The sequence below is a fragment of the Mus musculus genome, chromosome 4, assembly GCF_000001635.26.
Source record: "Mus musculus strain C57BL/6J chromosome 4, GRCm38.p6 C57BL/6J".
NCBI lineage: Eukaryota > Metazoa > Chordata > Mammalia > Rodentia > Muridae > Mus > Mus musculus.
This window is the reverse complement of record NC_000070.6, coordinates 45,828,251-45,848,053: the sequence shown is the minus strand read 5'-3', so window position 1 is coordinate 45,848,053 and position 19,803 is coordinate 45,828,251. Positions and strand designations below refer to the sequence as shown.

The 19,803-nt window shown below is 46.5% G+C and overlaps 1 protein-coding gene across 1 annotated transcript in view; it reads right to left on the bottom strand.

Moving 5' to 3' along the window:
* The window catches only part of Stra6l (STRA6-like), a 62,718-nt gene that overhangs the window by 38,957 nt on the left and 3,958 nt on the right, over positions 1–19,803 (bottom strand). The gene's annotated exons all lie outside the window — the stretch shown is intronic.

The window sequence follows — 19,803 nt, the reverse complement described above, 5'->3', positions numbered from 1 at the left end:
GTTAGCCTAATGACTTCCTTAATGGCCCTGTCTCCAAAGATGGTCATGTCCTAAATGCTAGGAGTCCATGCTTTGGTACCTGAGCTTAGAGCCTACCCAGAGAGTCTAATCAGCTATGGTGGGAGGGAGGCTTGGAACAGGTGCGGACATTGATATCCTAGACAATGGTATCACCCACTTGATCTTTCCACCACTGCCCGAAACAGCCCCACTCACTCCTGCAATGCCATCTTGGCTTGAGCAAAATTCATCTCCTGTCACACAGGTGAGTCTTCTGGATGTGTGGAACCCTGATGGGTGCTGTGGTTTGAAATCTTGAGAGTCAGCTCCACCATTAAGAAGCCTAGGGGGCTGGAGAGCTGGCTCAGTGATGAAGAGCATTGACTGTTCTTCCAAAGGTCCTGAGTTCGATTCTCAGCCACCACATGGTGACTCACAACCATCTGTAAAGGGATCTGGTGCCCTCTTCTGGTGTGTCTGGAAACAGCTACAGTGTACTCATATAAATAAAATGGAGAAGAGGAAGAGGGCGAGGGAGGGGGAAGGAGGGGCGGAAGAGGAGGAGGAGGAGGAGGAGGAGGAGGAGGAGGAGGAGGAGGAGAAGGAGAAGGAGAAGAAGAAGAAGAAGAAGAAGAAGAAGAAGAAGAAGAAGAAGAAGAAGAAGAAGAAGAAGAAGAAGAAGCAGAAGAAGCAGAAGAAGCAGAAGAAGCAGAAGCAGCAGCAGCCTCGTAACTCGGTAAGCCGTCAGTCTCCTGCATCCCATCTGAAGATGAGTGCGCTGCACCTGGGTTATGGACATTTGAGGCTAAAGTGAGCAAGGACACTGCAGGTGTTTAGTAGAGTTGCCTGACAGTGAATCCCAGCCAGCTGAGCATCCAGTCACACCACAGATACTGGCGATCGAGTCCCGGCACTCCTGATGGATCACAGCGGTTCAGACCCCTGATCAGATCTGAATAAGTACAGTGTTTGGGATACTGATGAGTTTCCACAAATGCTGGGTGTCAAGATGGACTTAAAAGGAAGGTAGAAAGGAATACAGGAGGCCCCAGTGCAACTCAGCTCTCTCCTGGGTCCCTGCAGTCAGAGAGGCACAGGAAGCTCCTCCTGGGAACGGCGGTTGCTTCAATGGATTGGCAGCTCTCTAGTGCCGGTGCCCAGCTCATTGCTAAGCATTTAGATGCTATCTCTTCTGGAGGTGCTTACTGTAGGTCCTCCTGGCTCCTGGCCAGACTGCAAGTGAATGTGTTCCACTTTTAGATGACTGTGACCATTCTCCTCACACCCATAAGAAAAGGTCATTGTTGAATTGTCACTGGCCCAGGGCATGATGGGAAGGCAGCCACCTAACCACCTAATGCAGAAAACCCCAAGCATTTGTTCCCAGGTGAGTAAGTTCAGGGGAGTTTCATGTGTGAGCCCCTTCATATCTGAGGGGCTGCCATGTGCCCCCTGTGGCCCCTCTGTCCATGCCCCCTTAGATTTTCTTGCCTTCCCTGAAGATTCCATGTTGAATCTAAACCTAGAAGTTGATAAGTGTCTAAGGTACTCCCACAGCTGATGTCTCTCCCACAGCTGATGTCTCTCCCACAGCTGATGTCTCTCCCACAGCTGATGTCTCTCCCACAGCTGATGTCTCTCCAGGATGCCAGCCTATGGGTGCCTTTGTGAATATTATTTCATCTAGTCAACGTACACTGACTCTTCTTCCAGCTTTGGAATACACGAAAGGTCTCTCTGAGTTTGTAAGGTCACTGATTTATAAAACAAAACAAGTAACAAGAAGCCAGAGCCCTGTATAGAGAAGAGCCCTATGACCCTCAACCCGAGACCTCTGTGGAGGGGGGCTGCACATGGGCAGAGCAAGGACAGCAATGGTGGAATGTACTAGAACCTAGTAGAGACGTCACTGTCTTTGGTCCCTGTGTTTCTGTGGGTGAAGCCACAGAAAGAAACTGAACAGTGTGTCACAATGGCTGCACTTGCTTTCTGAGGGTCAGGAATTTGTCACTGGACTACCTCCACTCCTTCTATAGAAATATGACTTAATTATTAAGTAAAGGAACAAAGAACTCTGCCGTCTGGGACACCTAGTATGGTTTTATCCCTGTGTGACACTAAATGCTTTCTGGGGTTGGGTGTGATCCTTAACTGAGAAATGCTTTTCTCTCTTTGGGAAAGAATTTATAGGGCTGGAGAGATGACTCAGCGGTTAGAAGCACCGATTGCTTTTCCAGAGGTCCTGAGTTCAATTCCCAGCAACCACATGGTGTCTCACAACCATCCGTAATGGAATCTGATGCCCTTTCCTGGTGTGTCTAAAGACAACAACATCGACAGTATACTCACATATATAAAATAAATAAATAAATCTTAGAAGAAAGAAAGAAAGAATTTATAGTTGGCTTCCATTTCTTCTGTGTTCGCAAATAGACCTGGGAACCAAATAAATAAATAAAACCAAACCTCACAGCTGGGCATTCCATGACCTTTGATCTGGAAGGAGATGATCTTTTCAGGCTGTTCTGAGAAGGCTCGGGTCTCAAGAAGCCATTGAGATGGTAGGACCAGAATTCATTTGAAGGATACTTTTATAATATCAAGAATGAGAGTCACTTAAACTAAAGGCATGCAGGGACAGAATATGAGACCTGGGCTGGGATAATCAGAAACCAGGTCTTCAACCCTGTTCTACCTTAAGAGCCATGTGGCTTCTACGGGTGGAGTCTTGCTCAGTCTGTACAAAACTCAGTGAACTCTGTCACTGTTGTAGGGGTGAGTGTGGAGGGTGGATGGGAGGAAGAGCCAATTAATACCTTTCTCGAGTGAGTTTTCACTATGCAGGACTGGGTTAGTTCCTGCCATAGCTGGCTATTACAAATGTTCTCTGGCTGGGGGATGTAACTCAGTTGGTAGAGAGCTTACCCAGCATGCACCTGGCCTCAGGTCTATAAACCTTAACACCTGGAAGGTAGAGGTGGCGGGGGATTGGGAGTTTAAGATCATCTTTGGCTGCATAGTAAGATCTAGGACAGCATGGGCTCCATGAGTCTCCAACTCAACAACTGGAGACAAGAAAGCAAAGCAAGCCGCGCTCCCCCACTCCTCCCCCTCCACCACCCCCCACCCCACCCCGCCGGCCGTGTGTCCGCAACGCAGGTCCCCTTCTGCCTTTGGCCATGAGCTGGAACACAGTGGGCCCTCTCTAGAAGTACAGAAGAAGCTGGCAACATGCTCCTACGTTCCCCAGCTGCAGAACTGTAGGACAAAGCTACCTGCTTGTTTATAAATTATAATTATTCTCGGGAAAACTAAGCAACCGGGTATAAGTCCCTCCCTGCCCTGGGCTGCAGCTGAGGGAGGCATCGGCGGTTGGATCTGAGCGCTCTTCTGTCTACAGCTGCTCGTTCTGAAGGTGTCGCTGGCCTCCACACTCGCCTCGTTACTGATGGAAGACTCACAGCTCTGAGCATCTCTCCTGTTCAACTCTGGCTCTTCATCACCGGAAACTAGCATTGAGCCAATGAGAAACAGTCATTCTGGCTTTGTCCACATGGTGGCGCTTTCCAAGGTGCTGACTGCAGAAACTGTAGAAACCCAGCAAAGCTTAGGAGGAGGAAAGGTAAATATGCACCTTCTAGTTTCACTCTCAAACACTCTGTCCAATAGCAACGGAGGCGAGGAAACGGCTTATTTCAGCTTCTCTGCTACAGCTCATCACCGAGGGAATGGAGGACAGGTACTCAAGCTGCCACACTGCTCACTGGCTCACGCTCAGTTAGCTTTCTTATATAACCCAGGACCACTTGCCTAGGGATGGTGCTGCCCACAGTGGGCTGGAGTCTCCTACATCAGTTAGTAATCAAGATGGTTAACCCTGCTAGACATACCCACAGGCCAATCCAATCTAGACAATTCCTCTACTGAGGCCCTTCTGGCCAATGACCATAAGCTGTGTCTAGGACAGAGAATAATTTGGCATTTTTAAAAATGGGTCTTCTGTTACCTAGACATTAAAATAATAGTATCTGCCACCACGGTCACACAGACCTCTTCTCTAATGCCAGGTGCACATAGGAAGCTGCTGGGTGTCTCCATTGGCAGTGTATGGTGTGTCCAGTGTCAGGCAGTCGGAGGTAGAAGTTCACTCGGGTAGTGGGGAACACTTTCTCTCTCAAGTAGTAGTGTGTGGTAAAGTGTTCTCAGAGGTGACCGGGTGGATCTGCGGGATGAAGAGCTCTTTCTGCCCAATGCTGATGTGCAGACAATAATATTTTGGGGAATACCGATGCATAAGCTTTGTAATGCTATAAGACAGAGGGTTGTTTTTTGTTTGTTTGTTTGTTTGTTTTTGTTTTTGTTTTAAGATAGGGTTTCTCTGTGTAGCCCTGGCTGTCCTGGAACTCACTCTGTAGACCAGGCTGTCCTCGAACTCAGAAATCCACCTGCCTCTGCCTCCCAAGTGCTGGAATTAAAGGTGTGCACCACCACCACCTGGCCAGTAAGACAGAGTTAAATTTACGTGCCACCTTTTCAGAGATGATTAGCCTGGCCGGATTCCAGGCTTTTCCATGTATAAGACTAACAATTCTCCCAACAGGCAAAGTGTAGCCAAGACCTGCCTGGAAGGATGAGCTATAGCTTCCACACAGGATACTGTTTACTAAACACGCCACTGGATATAGGTCAGGGCTCTTGCTCCAATAATGGGACATAAAGAATTTTGTTTCTGTGTGGATCAGAGCTTTCCTTAAAGCCCTGCCCCTTCCCCCCTTGTACAGTGTGGGTGTCTTAGCACCAAGGCAGTACTCAGAGATAACCGATCCCTGTGACCTGCCAGTCCTCTCTCCATCTCCTCCTCCACCCTCTCCCCTGCACTAGGCTATGCCTTGCTCCCTGTGGTCCCCAGGCCTCCTGACTCTGCTTTCAACACCCACTATTGGGATTCCCACTACTGGATTCCTGCTTAACTCCCCCTCCCAGGCCCCTCCTCCCACCAGGAAACAGTTTCTGACAGTTAGAGTCACTTGAGGAGTTAGCTTCTCTTCTCCCCAATACTTTTCTGTTTTAATACTCACGGGTGGGGCTGCAGAGCTGGCTCACCAGTTAAGAGCGTTTGCTGCTCTAGCAGAGGGCCTAAGTTCAGGTCCCAGCAACTACATACATGTTGTCACAGCCATCCATAACTTCAGTTCCAGAGGATCCAACTCTCCTTTGACCTCTGAGGGCATCAGTCACATATGCATTACACATGCATATATGTAGGCAAAATACTCATGTACATAAAAATAATTTAAAATAAATAAAATGAAACAACAACAACAAATTTCTTGAAGAAAAAAAAAAAAAAAGCCAGGCATGGTGGTGCATACTCTTAACCCTAGCACTCAGAAGACAGAGATAGGGGAATCTCTGTGAGTTCAAAGCTCACCTAAACGACACAGTGTCCCAGCCAGCGTGACATAAAGGGACTCTGTCTCCAAACAGACAAATATAAAAGTAATATTGATGCTTTGGCCGGGCAGTGGTGGTGAATGCCTTTAATCCCAGCACTTGGGGAGACAGAGACAAGTGGATTTCTGAGTTCGAGGCTAGCCTGGTCTACAGAGTGAGTTTCAGGACAGCCAAAACTGCACAGAGAAACCCTGTCTCGAAAAACCAAAAAAAAAAAAAAAAATGCTGATGCCTTGCCTCCCCCAGGCCACCTTCTTGAGCACACAATGTGTGTGTCTGTGTGTGTCTGTGTGTCTGTGTGTGTGTGTATGTGCAACACTGTGTCCAGGACAGGCTCAGCATGCAGCAGGAGCCCCCAGAAAGTTTGCTGGATAAAGAGCAAATGAATGAATGGCAGTGTGCTGTGTGCTGTAGTGAGGTGAGCTGAGACCCTCATACAATGGTGCCTCAACAATAAGGAAAGCATCCAACTCCTCCACCGACCTGGCCAGGAGGGCATCCAGCTCCTCACACACGAATGGCGCTGACTTTGAAAGAAGGGCTAAGGCCTGCTCAAAGGAGGCAACACTTTCCTCACAGGAGGCAGACTACCTTCTGAGAAGATGCATCCTGCTGCCAACGTGGCTTCTCTTCCATAGATCACTGAGGAAAGTAGCAATGGTTCCTTCATTGAGGGGAAGTTCTGGGGCTTCTGCTTGGCCCTGTGTCTCCTGTCCCATAACAGCTGAACTCTGTGTGTCAGGGTCAAGACGAGACCTGCCGGGGGTCAAGGGTGTCTGTCTACTCAGGAACCCCGGAGGTCGCTTGAGAGTGGAGGCCCTGTGTGTTGGGAGCCGCCCCCACATTCGCCGTTACAAGATGGCGCTGACATCCTGTGTTCTAAGTGGTAAACAAATAATCTGCGCATGTGCCAAGGGTATCTTATGACTACTTGTGCTCTGCCTTCCCCGTGACGTCAACTCGGCCGATGGGCTGCAGCCAATCAGGGAGTGACACGTCCGAGGCGAAGGAGAATGCTCCTTAAGAGGGACGGGGTTTCGTTTTCTCTCTCTCTTGCTTGCTTTTCTCTCTCTCTTGCTTTTCTCTCTCTCTTGCTTCTTGCGCTCTTGCTTCTTGCTCTCTTGCTTCTTGCACTCTGCTCCTGAAGATGTAACAATAAAGCCTTGCCGCAGAAGATTCTGGTCTGTGGTGTTCTTCCTGGCCGGTCGTGAGAACGCGTCTAATAACAATTGGTGCCGAATTCCGGGACGAGAAAAAACTCGGGACTGGCGCAAGGAAGATCCCTCATTCCAGAACCAGAACTGCGGGTCGCGGTAATAAAGGTTCCCGTAAAGCAGACTGTTAAGAAGGATTCAACTGTATGAATTCAGAACTTTTCAGCTGGGGAACGGTGGATACCAGTAAGTATAGCTTTACGAGGTACGCCTGGCCTTGAACTTTCTAACGAAATTCAAGACAGTCTATCAGAAGTAAAGTGGGGAATAGCTTTACAAGGTACGCCTGGCCTTGAACTTTCTAACGAAATTCAGGACAGTCTATCAGAAGTAAAGTGGAAAATGGCTTTACGAGGTATGCTTGGCCTTAAACTTTCTCTAGTGTTAGAAGCCCTTTTGTTCCTTTTCACATGTTATCAAGTGATTAAGGCAGGGCTAAAAATTCTAGATGAAATTCAGGACAATCTATCAGAAGTAAAGCGGGGAGAGAGAGTAGGAGCAAAGAGAAAATATGGTTCACAAAATAAGTATACAGGCCTTTCCAAGGGTCTTGAACCTGAGGAAAAGTTTAGGTCAGGTAAGAATACCTGGGGAGAGATTAGAAGGAAGGAGAAGGAAAAAGAAAAGAAAAAAGATCAATCAGCGGAGGCTTCTAAGAGAAGGAGCCTATACTCATCACTAGATGAGCTCAAGGAGCCAGTTTTTAGTAGTTCTGAATCAAATGAAAAGGCTATTAGGGCCTGGAAGGCGCTCTCCCGAGCAGGTGAAGCCACTGGACAATAATGACAGAGGCAGGCTCTTGCAGCCTACAAGGTCTTATTGTCTACCCTGGAGTTGTAGATCAGAATTGTAAAGGGGAACTTCAGGTTCTCTGTTCTTGTCCTCAAGTTGTCTTTTCTATATCACAAAGGGACAGAATAGCTCAACTAATAATAATTTTGCCAAGCCTACATGGCTGTTTTTTCTTCTTCTGGTATTCCTTGAGCTGCCAGAGGGATTGGTTCTACTGAAAGTGATTCTGATTACTTAATAATGCCTTTAGATTGTTGTCAAATTTTATCTACTCACGTAGGGGTAAACCCTCGTGGCGTCAGGCCATTACAGGTCTGACAGATGGATGTCACGCATATTTCCTCCTTTGAGAGAAATCAATATTTACATGTTTAGATAAGAAGAGATCACCTCCATACCTTAAATGATTTTCAAAAGCTGTTGGGAGATATTAATTGGCTTAGACCTTTTTTAAAGATTCCTTCCGCTGAGTTAAGGCCTTTGTTTAGTATTTTAGAAGGAGATCCTCATATCTCCTCCCCTAGGACTCTTACTCTAGCTGCTAACCAGGCCTTACAAAAAGTGGAAAAGGCCTTACAGAATGCACAATTACAACGTATTGAGGATTCGCAGCCTTTCAGTTTGTGTGTCTTTAAGACAGCACAATTGCCAACTGCAGTTTTGTGGCAGAATGGGCCATTGTTGTGGATCCATCCAAACGTATCCCCAGCTAAAATAATAGATTGGTATCCTGATGCAATTGCACAGCTTGCCCTTAAAGGCCTAAAAGCAGCAATCACCCACTTTGGGCAAAGTCCATATCTTTTAATTGTACCTTATACCGCTGCACAGGTTCAAACCTTGGCAGCCGCATCTAATGATTGGGCAGTTTTAGTTACCTCCTTTTCAGGAAAAATAGATAACCATTATCCAAAACATCCAATCTTACAGTTTGCCCAAAATCAATCTGTTGTGTTTCCACAAATAACAGTAAGAAACCCACTTAAAAATGGGATTGTGGTATATACTGATGGATCAAAAACTGGCATAGGTGCCTATGTGGCTAATGGTAAAGTGGTATCCAAACAATATAATGAAAATTCACCTCAAGTGGTAGAATGTTTAGTGGTCTTAGAAGTTTTAAAAACCTTTTTAGAACCCCTTAATATTGTGTCAGATTCCTGTTATGTGGTAAATGCAGTAAATCTTTTAGAAGTGGCTGGAGTGATTAAGCCTTCCAGTAGAGTTGCCAATATTTTTCAGCAGATACAATTAGTTTTGTTATCTAGAAGATCTCCTGTTTATATTACTCATGTTAGAGCCCACTCAGGCCTACCTGGCCCCATGGCTCTGGGAAATGATTTGGCAGATAAGGCCACTAAAGTGGTGGCTGCTGCCCTATCATCCCCGGTAGAGGCTGCGGGAAATTTTCATAACAATTTTCATGTGACGGCTGAAACATTACGCAGTCGCTTCTCCTTGACAAGAAAAGAAGCCCGTGACATTGTTACTCAATGTCAAAGCTGCTGTGAGTTCTTGCCAGTTCCTCATGTGGGAATTAACCCACGCGGTATTCGACCTCTACAGGTCTGGCAAATGGATGTTACACATGTTTCTTCCTTTGGAAAACTTCAATATCTCCATGTGTCCATTGACACATGTTCTGGCATCATGTTTGCCTCTCCGTTAACCGGAGAAAAAGCCTCACATGTGATTCAACATTGCCTTGAGGCATGGAGTGCTTGGGGGAAACCCAGACTCCTTAAGACTGATAATGGACCAGCTTATACGTCTCAAAAATTCCAACAGTTCTGCCGTCAGATGGACGTAACCCACCTGACTGGACTTCCATACAACCCTCAAGGACAGGGTATTGTTGAGCGTGCGCATCGCACCCTCAAAGCCTATCTTATAAAACAGAAGAGGGGAACTTTTGAGGAGACTGTACCCCGAGCACCAAGAGTGTCGGTGTCTATGGCACTCTTTACACTCAATTTTTTAAATATTGATGCTCATGGCCATACTGCGGCTGAACGTCATTGTTCAGAGCCAGATAGGCCCAATGAGATGGTTAAATGGAAAAATGTCCTTGATAATAAATGGTATGGCCCGGATCCTATCTTGATAAGATCCAGGGGAGCTATCTGTGTTTTCCCACAGAATGAAGACAACCCATTTTGGGTACCAGAAAGACTCACCCGAAAAATCCAGACTGACCAAGGGAATACTAATGTCCCTCGTCTTGGTGATGTCCAGGGCGTCAATAATAAAGAGAGAGCAGCGTTGGGGGATAATGTCGACATTTCCACTCCCAATGACGGTGATGTATAATGCTCAAGTATTCTCCTGCTTTTTTACCACTAACTAGGAACTGGGTTTGGCCTTAATTCAGACAGCCTTGGCTCTGTCTGGACAGGTCCAGATGACTGACACCATTAACACTTTGTCAGCCTCAGTGACTACAGTCATAGATGAACAGGCCTCAGCTAATGTCAAGATACAGAGAGGTCTCATGCTGGTTAATCAACTCATAGATCTTGTCCAGATACAACTAGATGTATTATGACAAATAACTCAGCTGGGATGTGAACAAAAGTTTCCGGGATTGTGTGTTATTTCCATTCAGTATGTTAAATTTACTAGGGCAGCTAATTTGTCAAAAAGTCTTTTTCAGTATATGTTACAGAATTGGATGGCTGAATTTGAACAGATCCTTCGGGAATTGAGACTTCAGGTCAACTCCACGCGCTTGGACCTGTCCCTGACCAAAGGATTACCCAATTGGATCTCCTCAGCATTTTCTTTCTTTAAAAAATGGGTGGGATTAATATTATTTGGAGATACACTTTGCTGTGGATTAGTGTTGCTTCTTTGATTGGTCTGTAAGCTTAAGGCCTAAACTAGGAGAGACAAGGTGGTTATTGCCCAGGCGCTTGCAGGACTAGAACATGGAGCTCCCCCTGATATATGGTTATCTATGCTTAGGCAATAGGTCGCTGGCCACTCAGCTCTTATATCCCACGAGGCTAGTCTCATTGCACGGGATAGAGTGAGTGTGCTTCAGCAGCCCGAGAGAGTTGCAAGGCTAAGCACTGCAATGGAAAGGCTCTGCGGCATATATGAGCCTATTCTAGGGAGACATGTCATCTTTCATGAAGGTTCAGTGTCCTAGTTCCCTTCCCCCAGGCAAAACGACACGGGAGCAGGTCAGGGTTGCTCTGGGTAAAAGCCTGTAAGCCTAAGAGCTAATCCTGTACATGGCTCCTTTACCTACACACTGGGGATTTGACCTCTATCTCCACTCTCATTAATATGGGTGGCCTATTTGCTCTTATTAAAAGAAAAAGGGGGAGATGTTGGGAGCCGCCCCCACATTCGCCGTTACAAGATGGCGCTGACATCCTGTGTTCTAAGTGGTAAACAAATAATCTGCGCATGTGCCAAGGGTATCTTATGACTACTTGTGCTCTGCCTTCCCCGTGACGTCAACTCGGCCGATGGGCTGCAGCCAATCAGGGAGTGACACGTCCGAGGCGAAGGAGAATGCTCCTTAAGAGGGACGGGGTTTCGTTTTCTCTCTCTCTTGCTTGCTTTTCTCTCTCTCTTGCTTTTCTCTCTCTCTTGCTTCTTGCGCTCTTGCTTCTTGCTCTCTTGCTTCTTGCACTCTGCTCCTGAAGATGTAACAATAAAGCCTTGCCGCAGAAGATTCTGGTCTGTGGTGTTCTTCCTGGCCGGTCGTGAGAATGCGTCTAATAACACCTGTGATCTGAACCAGGGAATGTGGGTGCTATCAGCCCTCCCGGGCTGTGGCTCACTATGGAGAATGGTCAGAGGAGAGACACAGAAAGCATCTCCCCAGAGCCCCTGAGGGCAGCACGCATCATTTCAAACAGAGATGCCACATCAAGGTTAAGTCTGAAGACTGAATGGGTGGGAGAGCCAGGCTCTTCACGGCACTGATTCAAATCCACTTTGGGACATCAGATGTGAGCTTCTTCCATTTTGTAGAGTAGGGCTTCAACTCTCTCCTCACAATGCCTTTTCCCAAAGAAATTTCTATATCAGTAAACAGGTATACAAATCGAACATTTACTGATAATGAATCAGAAATTTCCTTTAAAGCCATCCTTTGGCAGGCTCTAACTTTTATTAAGGATTAAAGCAGATTTACATACCACAGACGTGCTTGTTCATTTTTCCACACAGAATTTACCCTGTCTGTGTGTCTCGTGCTGCAGAGTGCCGACTCCTGCTTCATCATCTTTCACAATCGATCTGCATTTCAGCCGTTGATATTTTGATTTTATAATCATCAGTGCTAAGAACACTGCTTTGCATAGATGTGTGATATAAAATGCAGAAATACACTTCAGTCATTTCAAAAATTGTTGATTTTTCTTTTTCTTTCTTTTTTTTTTCTTTTTTTTTTTGGACAGGGTCTCACTATGTTGACTAGCCTTGAGGTGATCATTTGATCACCTCAGTTAAGTGTGGCCTTTTTACACTTAATTAATAGGGGGGAGAGAGGTTGGAGTCCGTACTGTTGGAAGGACAAGCCCTTCACAGCCTCCCACCCTAAAAAAGCCAACTGGCCTTGTACTACGGAGCCAGTCATTACCCCCTTCTCCCTGTTTCCTGCCTGTCATCCAAAAATGCGGAGGAATATCAACATGTCCGGCCAGCAGGTCACAGCCTGGGTTCTAGCCTGGAAAGGCATTTTGGAAACCTGGAAGAGAAGAGGGGCTAGGCTGCGTGAGATAAGGAAGGAACCAAGACAAAGGTATCTGCTCAAGGTTCAATTTTTACTATTCCGGCACTCCGTTATAAAGGAAGGGGGAGGGACCCGATTCCCACCAATTAATCCTGGAGTCCAATAGCAGGGCGACCACGTGTACGGCTCCGAAGAGCAAAGCGGCAGGTTCCAGCAGTGGGCGTGGCAGAACGATTGAGCTGGCAAGCTCCATCCAGGTGTAAACAGTGGAACCATTAAGGCTGGGGAAGGGGAGGCTACATCTCCTCCCTGTTACTAATAAAAATAAAAAAAAAAAAAAAAAAAGAAGAAAAAATGTAGATCAGGCTGGCCTAGAACACCACCAAACCTGGCTTATTTAACTTTTTTTAAATGAAACTCAAATCAACAATTCAAATAGCAATTTTTAAAATCAAACATTCTAATACAATACAGTCCAAAAAGGTGCTAATCTGATGCTTCTGTACTAGTAAGAATGAAGATATTAAAAGCTTTCGTTTTCCATAGCGAAACCATCATGTTTCTATAAGACAGAAAACAGCGTTTGTACAATTAAAAGCTCTACAGTCCATCACTAACCAGCACAACTAGCCAGTGCTGTAGCTCGCCATGGGTCACGGAGATATTCTCTGAGGTCCCATTCTGTTACTGGGATAAAGAGCCCTGCAAAGGTTGCTCAGAGAAGCCTGCTTTGGCCCACAGTTGGAGATGACATCCCTTCCTTGTTGGGAAGTCAGGGAAGCAGGACCTGTAGGAGGCAGCTGGTAACCTTGCATCCATAGTGAGGAAACAGAAAACTATGACTGTGTGCATGCCTACTTTCTCCATTTTATATACCACACACACACACTCTGGTTCCCCTACCCAGGAGACAGTCCCACCACAACTGCAATAGATCTTCCCACCAATGGAATCAAGATAACCCCTCACAAGTATGCCCAGAGGCCCGTCTCCCAGGCCTTCTGGATGTAGTCAGGTTGACAACACAGTCATGCAGTCATCAGAGACACCCACTCATTCTGCTGCATCTTGTGGAGTATCTGGTCGTTAAAGGCTCACTTGGCTCTGCTATTCTAGGAACCTGGCCGACTGGGCTGGTATTTAAGAAGTCACCCTCATGGCAGAATCTCCTATTGTCATATATGGATAACAAAGGGGAGCCAAATTTTTAAAAAAGGCTTTCTGTGTGTGTGTGTGTGTGTGTGTGTGTGTGTGTGTGTGTGTGTGTATGTGCGTGCGCGCATGCACGTTGAGTATGCACATGTGTGTTCATGTCTTTGTGAGCACATGTGTGTGTGTGCAGGTGTGTATGTGCATATGTGCATACTCCTGTGTGTGTGTGTGTGTGCAAGCATGTGTAGGTATATATACCTCTGTGTGTGTGTGCACATGTACATGTGTGCAGGTGTGTGTTTGTAGGTTTGTGAGCTCATGCGTGTATGTGTGTACATGTGCATATGTGAGTGTGTGCACACATGTATGTGTGTGTACATGTGTGAATGTATGTGCGTGAGCATGTGCAAGTATATGTATCCATATGTGTCCATGTGTGGAGGCCAGAGGAAAATGTTGAGTGTCTCTCTCCATTGCTCCTTTGAGGCAGGTTCTCTTGACAAACCTAGAGCTTCCCTTTGTCAGCCAGGCAGCCTATAAATGACAACAGTCCTCCTGTCCTCTCCATCTGCACTGGGGTTATAAACACACCCAAGGTCAGGCCTGGCTACAGTCTGGGTCTTGGCATCTGGGCTCAGGGCCTCATGATTGAGCAGTCAGCGCTCTTAACCACTGGGTCATCTCTACAGTCCTGAGACTTCTCTTTCTTTTTCTTTTGTCTTTTTAAATTGTTATTTATTTATTTTCTATAAATTCCTTGGAAATTTTATAGAATTTATTTTGATCATATTCATCCCCCCCATCCCCACCCTCAAATCTACATCCATCTCCTTCCCTCCTTCCTTACCCTCCCAGTGCTGCGACTTCATTAAAAACAAAACAAAACAAAAACCCCCAACAACTTCCGTTTGTGCTGCCCATATACTCTTGGATGTGTATACTCACTGGAGAATGATCAACCTATCCGGGACCCCTCACGTAAATAAAAACTGGCTCTCCCTCTCCAAGCAGCTATCAATTGCAATAGCTCCTCCCCAGGAGGAGGGACTTCCCCTCAGCCTCCCACCTCCTGCTGGGGTTTTGTCTGCCTTGAGCTTGCACTGGTTTTGCTTCTGCTGTCTCAACTGCAGCAGGTTTACATATGCAGCTGCCATCCTGTGTCATTGATCACCTCTGGGCCTTCCAACCTTTCTGCCCCGCCTTCCTCAATGATGCCTAAGCCTTGGAAGGAGGAAGTGTGATATAGAAGGCTGGTTCGGGGCTAAGTATTCCTAAGTCTCTTACTCTCTGGGACTTGACCAGCTGTGAATTTCTGGGTTAACTGACATCTACTGAAGAAAGAAGTTTCTCTGATGAAGGTTGAGAGATACACTAATCTATGGGTATACTAGTAATTCATTAGGAGTGGGTTTAATAAGATGTCCACAGAGCAGAGGAATAGCAATAGGTTTTCCCCAGGGACAATGACCCGTCTAACCACATGTTCTAGCCCTAATAACAGCTCCAGGTATCGGTCTCATCTTGAGTGCAGCTTAACCGAGCAGGAAGTGGTTGGTTACAGTCCTGATGCTCAGGCCACTACTGCACCAGTGGGCATGTCTTACAGGGATGGTTGTTAATGAAGGATTCACAGCTGAGCAAGGTTGGCAATGACTTTTCTCCTCTGGTAGCATGCACAGAACTCAAAACCCTAACCGTGGGGAAAAGAGACAACCGAATTTAACAATGGAGCATGAAACGAAAGAGAAAGATCTCCAAAGATGAAATACAAATGGCTGAGACATGTATTTTTAATCTTCAACACCCTTAGCCACCAGTAAAACACACATTAAAACTACTTTGAGATTTTCTGAGATTTCATCTTACCCCAGTCAGAAAATTAAAACAAAACAAAGCAAAACAAAATGGCCACACACAAATGCTGGTGTGGCTGTGAAGAAGAGGAGCAGACACTTACGTGGGGGGAATTCTGTGGTCTGAAACCAGTACAGACCACAGAAATCAGTGTGCAGCTTCCTTAAGGTTCATTTTGCTATTGGTGTGTGTAGTCATTGTTCATCGTGATGGGTTCAGAAAGATATTTTCATCCAAGTACATCATGCATTTTTACCACACACACCCCCCAATCTCCCTTTCTCCTCGCCACCTCCTACGAGTCCCCTTCCTTTTCCCAAGGAGTCTAGTGTATACTTTCATGTCCTACATAAGCTTAAGCTTATGTACACACACACACACACACATACACACACACACACACACCTCTATATGTGACCCACATATATGAGAAAGCATACGTTATTTGTCTGAGTCTGGCTCATTTGCTTAATGTGGGGCACTCCAGTTCCATCTGTTTTCCTACAAATGATATAATTTTATCCCTCTTTATGGCTAAATAGAATCCCATTATGAATATATACCACATTTTCTTGAACCGTTTATCTGTTCCGGGCACTGAGGCTGATTCCGCAGCTTGACTGTTATGACTGCTGTGACAGACCTGCAGGTGTCTCTGTAATGTGCTGCCTTAGATGTCTTTGGGTTGATTCCCAGGAGTGGCACAGACACATGTGACTTTCTCAGTGTCACGGTGACAGGAACATCGCCTGAGCCCACTGGGGAAACTTAGTGCGTGGGCAGGCACACTTATAACAGATTGCTTCTAACCTCCCTCTAAGCCTTTTCATTGCTCCCTCTGCGACACACTAAGGAAGTTCTGGCACCTCCATATTACTACACTGAGGTAATCATGCCTCTAGGTCCTAGCCAAGAATTAACTGCAGTGTCACCTCCTGCTACATGAGTCTGATCCTGAGTCCAGAATCTCTGATCAGGGCATGTGGATCAACAAATGCAACTTCATATTCCAAATTTGCCCTGTTTGTGCATGTCCAACACCTGTTGAGACTCTGAGGGTCACAGGAAGTAAGTCTCAGGAGCAAAGCATCCTTGTCGGGCAACTGCCTACAAGACTTTATTGCAGGGTCTTCAGTAGAGACGCGCCAAGCAAGCTTCCTCTAGCAAGGGAGGCTCTGCTTCTTTGAAATCCACACTGATATCTCCCTATCTAGTTTCAGGTGCTCACTGTTTCCAAACCCATGTCCTGACTTTGACACAGGACATCAGCAAGGCTGTGGATCCTGCTTAGGTTGTGATTATGCAGCCCTCACAATTAAACTGCATCCGTCATTTTCAGCAACGCTGGCCCGGCAGCTAAGAAATACATCCCTCACTTGTTATTTTCATAAATAATTTAAGTGATCATTGGCGCTTATTTCTAGTGAAGCTCTTTGGCTGTTTGATTGTGTCTTTGAGGGCTGTTTCCCGGAACCACTTCCGGTATCGGTTAATGCGTCCTTCGGGATTTTATCTGATAACGAAGAGAATTTGATGGAAGAAATGGTTAGCTAGGTAAGTCAGAGGAGGCAAGGGCAGGAAGCAGCTGCCACCCTCAGGGCTAGAACAAAGGGAGGCTGGAATAATTCCAACTTGGAATCCCAGAGGAGAGGAGCCTTGGTGCACAACCCCACACCTCAGCAGGGTTATACTGAGCAGCTGATAGGAGTGTCACCAGAAGGAGTGTCACTGTGAGACTGGGGTAGTCCACTCTGACCTGAGCTGGACTCCAGCCTCTCATCAATACAAGAGCCACAGGGTCACTGCTCAGCTCTCTGCCCCAGCAGCCACTCTGTGCCAGGTCCTGATCTTGCTCTGCATTGAGCACAGTACAGAGTCAGGCAGAGGTTGGAGAATTTTGGGCTTCCTTCTTTATACCTCTGCCCTCACTCATCCTTGCTCTCTGAATGTCCCATCACCTCAGCTCTAAATGCTGACCTCTTCCTGTCCTGTCCAGCCAGACCTCTTGGATCTGCTTGACCTACCTCTCTGCACCGTGGCCTGGAACAGATGCCCAGAGAGAAAACTGTGCGCCCCCTTGCCCTAATGCAGTCCTGTCCAGTGCCCGTCTCATTGCTTTATCCAGCTTTCCAGCGGGAAGAGGGATCCTGTGTGGTTCTTTTGTTCCGCTGCTCGGCATCTGAATGCACATCTTTGCAGAAGTCTGCATCTTGCTGTGCTCACTGTATACATCATTGAAAGCAATCATGTCCCTTGAAAGCCCCCGCACATCATTCACAAGACTCTTCCTCTGCTCTGAGGTGGTCCGCTGGGAGTCTAAAAACACAGAGAGGCCTTCCAGGAGGGCCTGATGCTGGGCTATTCATGAGAGGCCTCCCTTGCTTGTGCTCCTCCCGAATAGCAACACCTGCTATTCATGGGATGAATGAACGAGTGTGCATGCATCCACTTCGGGCCATTAATTGGTTCTTTCCTTGTGTTTATGCCCAAGCCCTGTGTGTGGCAAAAAAGTCACATCCATTCTTGTTGCTTAATCACTACCTAGGTACCTAGCATCTCACCACCTGCCCCAGTTCCCCTCCTTGTGAGGAGAGTTCACCCCCATCGTTTCCCATAATCCCATGGGGCCCCATGTGTGGCCCACGGTGTTTGTTGGCTCCCTGAGAGGCATACTGAGAGAAATAACCGGCTCTGCTGGGCTATGGACTGGGGCAATCTAAAAGAGCTGGAGCTGATCTCCTTCAAAGCCTGGTATGTTTTCCCACCCAGACACACTCAGACTTTGATGCCCCAGGCTCAGGGCTGGAAAATGAACCCTTTGCTTTAATTCTCGGGGCCATTATGCATACATAATGCTTTCCCTACCATTTAAAAGGAATGTAGATCATATGTAAATGCGCCTCTGTGGAATTGTGTATCCCAACCTGCATTAAGCACACATGAATTTCATAGTGACACCATTCAGCGCCTGCTCCCTCTGTGTCTGCATAAAAAGCAGAGAAATCCTGTGCTGTATACATTTGTCATGTCTGGCTCGTCCTGGTCTCACAGTCAGACTTTGGACCTCAGGAATGATGGTTCGGTTTGAAGGATGTTTCGATCACCTCTTCCAACCTCGAATACTTTGATCCCTTCCATAAACTCCAAGATTTGCCCTTGAACTCTTCCACTGACAGGGAGCTCACTCACTTTGGAGCAGACTGTCCTCTGCTTGGACAGTGATAGAGCCAAGCATGGAGTTACAGATTGTTCCTGAAAGGCAGTGCACAGTCTATCACTTCTGTTCCCAAATCCTGCTTTGTTACATGAACATTGTTTCCTTCACATCATTAAATGATCTCTCTCTCTCTCTCTTTCTCTCTCTCTCATACACGCATGCACACACACACAGCTGCATCTATATTCACATGTGCATATGCCATACATGGACATACATATTTCATAAGGACCATCACAATAAACGATACATTATAAACATATTTGCATTTCCACGAGCCTACACATTGCCCATTTTAATGTCTACCTAGACCTCTATTGACAGATGGACCATAATTTACTCAATCGTTGCTGCCTTAGAATGTTTCCAAGTTTTTGATACAGTGGCCAACTCAGAGATGAAATCTTCAAATGGAGCGATTTCTTTTCTTTTTCTCTCTTCCTTCCTTCCTCCCTCGCTCCCTCCCTCCCTTCTTCCCTCCCTCCCTTCTTTTCTAACCATGTCTTATTTATTTTTATTTTATGTGTATTGATGTTTTGCCTACCTACATGTCTATGTGAGGAGATTTCCTGGGTCCTCTGAAAGGGCAGTCAGTCCTCTTAGCCACTGAGCCATCTCTCCATCCCCAGAGCGATTATTTTCTTTGGAAAGAGTCACAGATGAGATCAGAAGGTCAAGAGGTATGAGCAGGTGGGGAGGCCGTTCTAGATAAAGCCAGAGGTGTCTGAGACTACTGGAATCTCAGTACTGAGCACACGCGGAGAGCTTTCCCAGCATTCCCCTCTCCATTCCTCACTCCTTACCTCCGTTCTCCCAAGGCCCCTGACAGCTCTACTCCACGTGGCCCATTGTAAGGTAAGAGCTTGAATGGATGGCCACATGGCTATATTCAATGGCTCTGCTCTGCTCGCCACATAAAGTGACCTCCACAAGGGCTTCTTTCGGGGACAAGGACCTCCCCACCTCAGAGGACCGCAGACTTGGCAGGAATTGAATTAAGAAAGGAAACTGCATGTCACTTGAGAGGTCTGCAGCAGCTCTTCCCAGGCACGGAAAGGCTTTCTCCATCTCCAGACATAAGCCAAAAATATACAAAAGAGCGGACACGGAGCAGTAGGGATGGCTCTTTGGAAGCCTGGTTTGGTAAGTTCTTCTCTCTTCATCTATGCCCCTAGCCACACATCAGTGTCCAGCAACAGTCCCCGTTGTCAGGGATGAAGTATGCAGACTGCCTAGTAGCCTGTATGGATACCCCACAGCCAGACCCTGTCTTTAAACACACTTTACCAGCTATGTCATAGGTGTGTTGTGGTAGATATTTAATCTCAAATCGGGGTTTCTATCCCACCTTAGGTCATTCGGTTTCCAGATAAAAGACATGCAACTTTTATATTTTAATAAACCTTAGTCAGCACTAGAGCTGGGTAGAT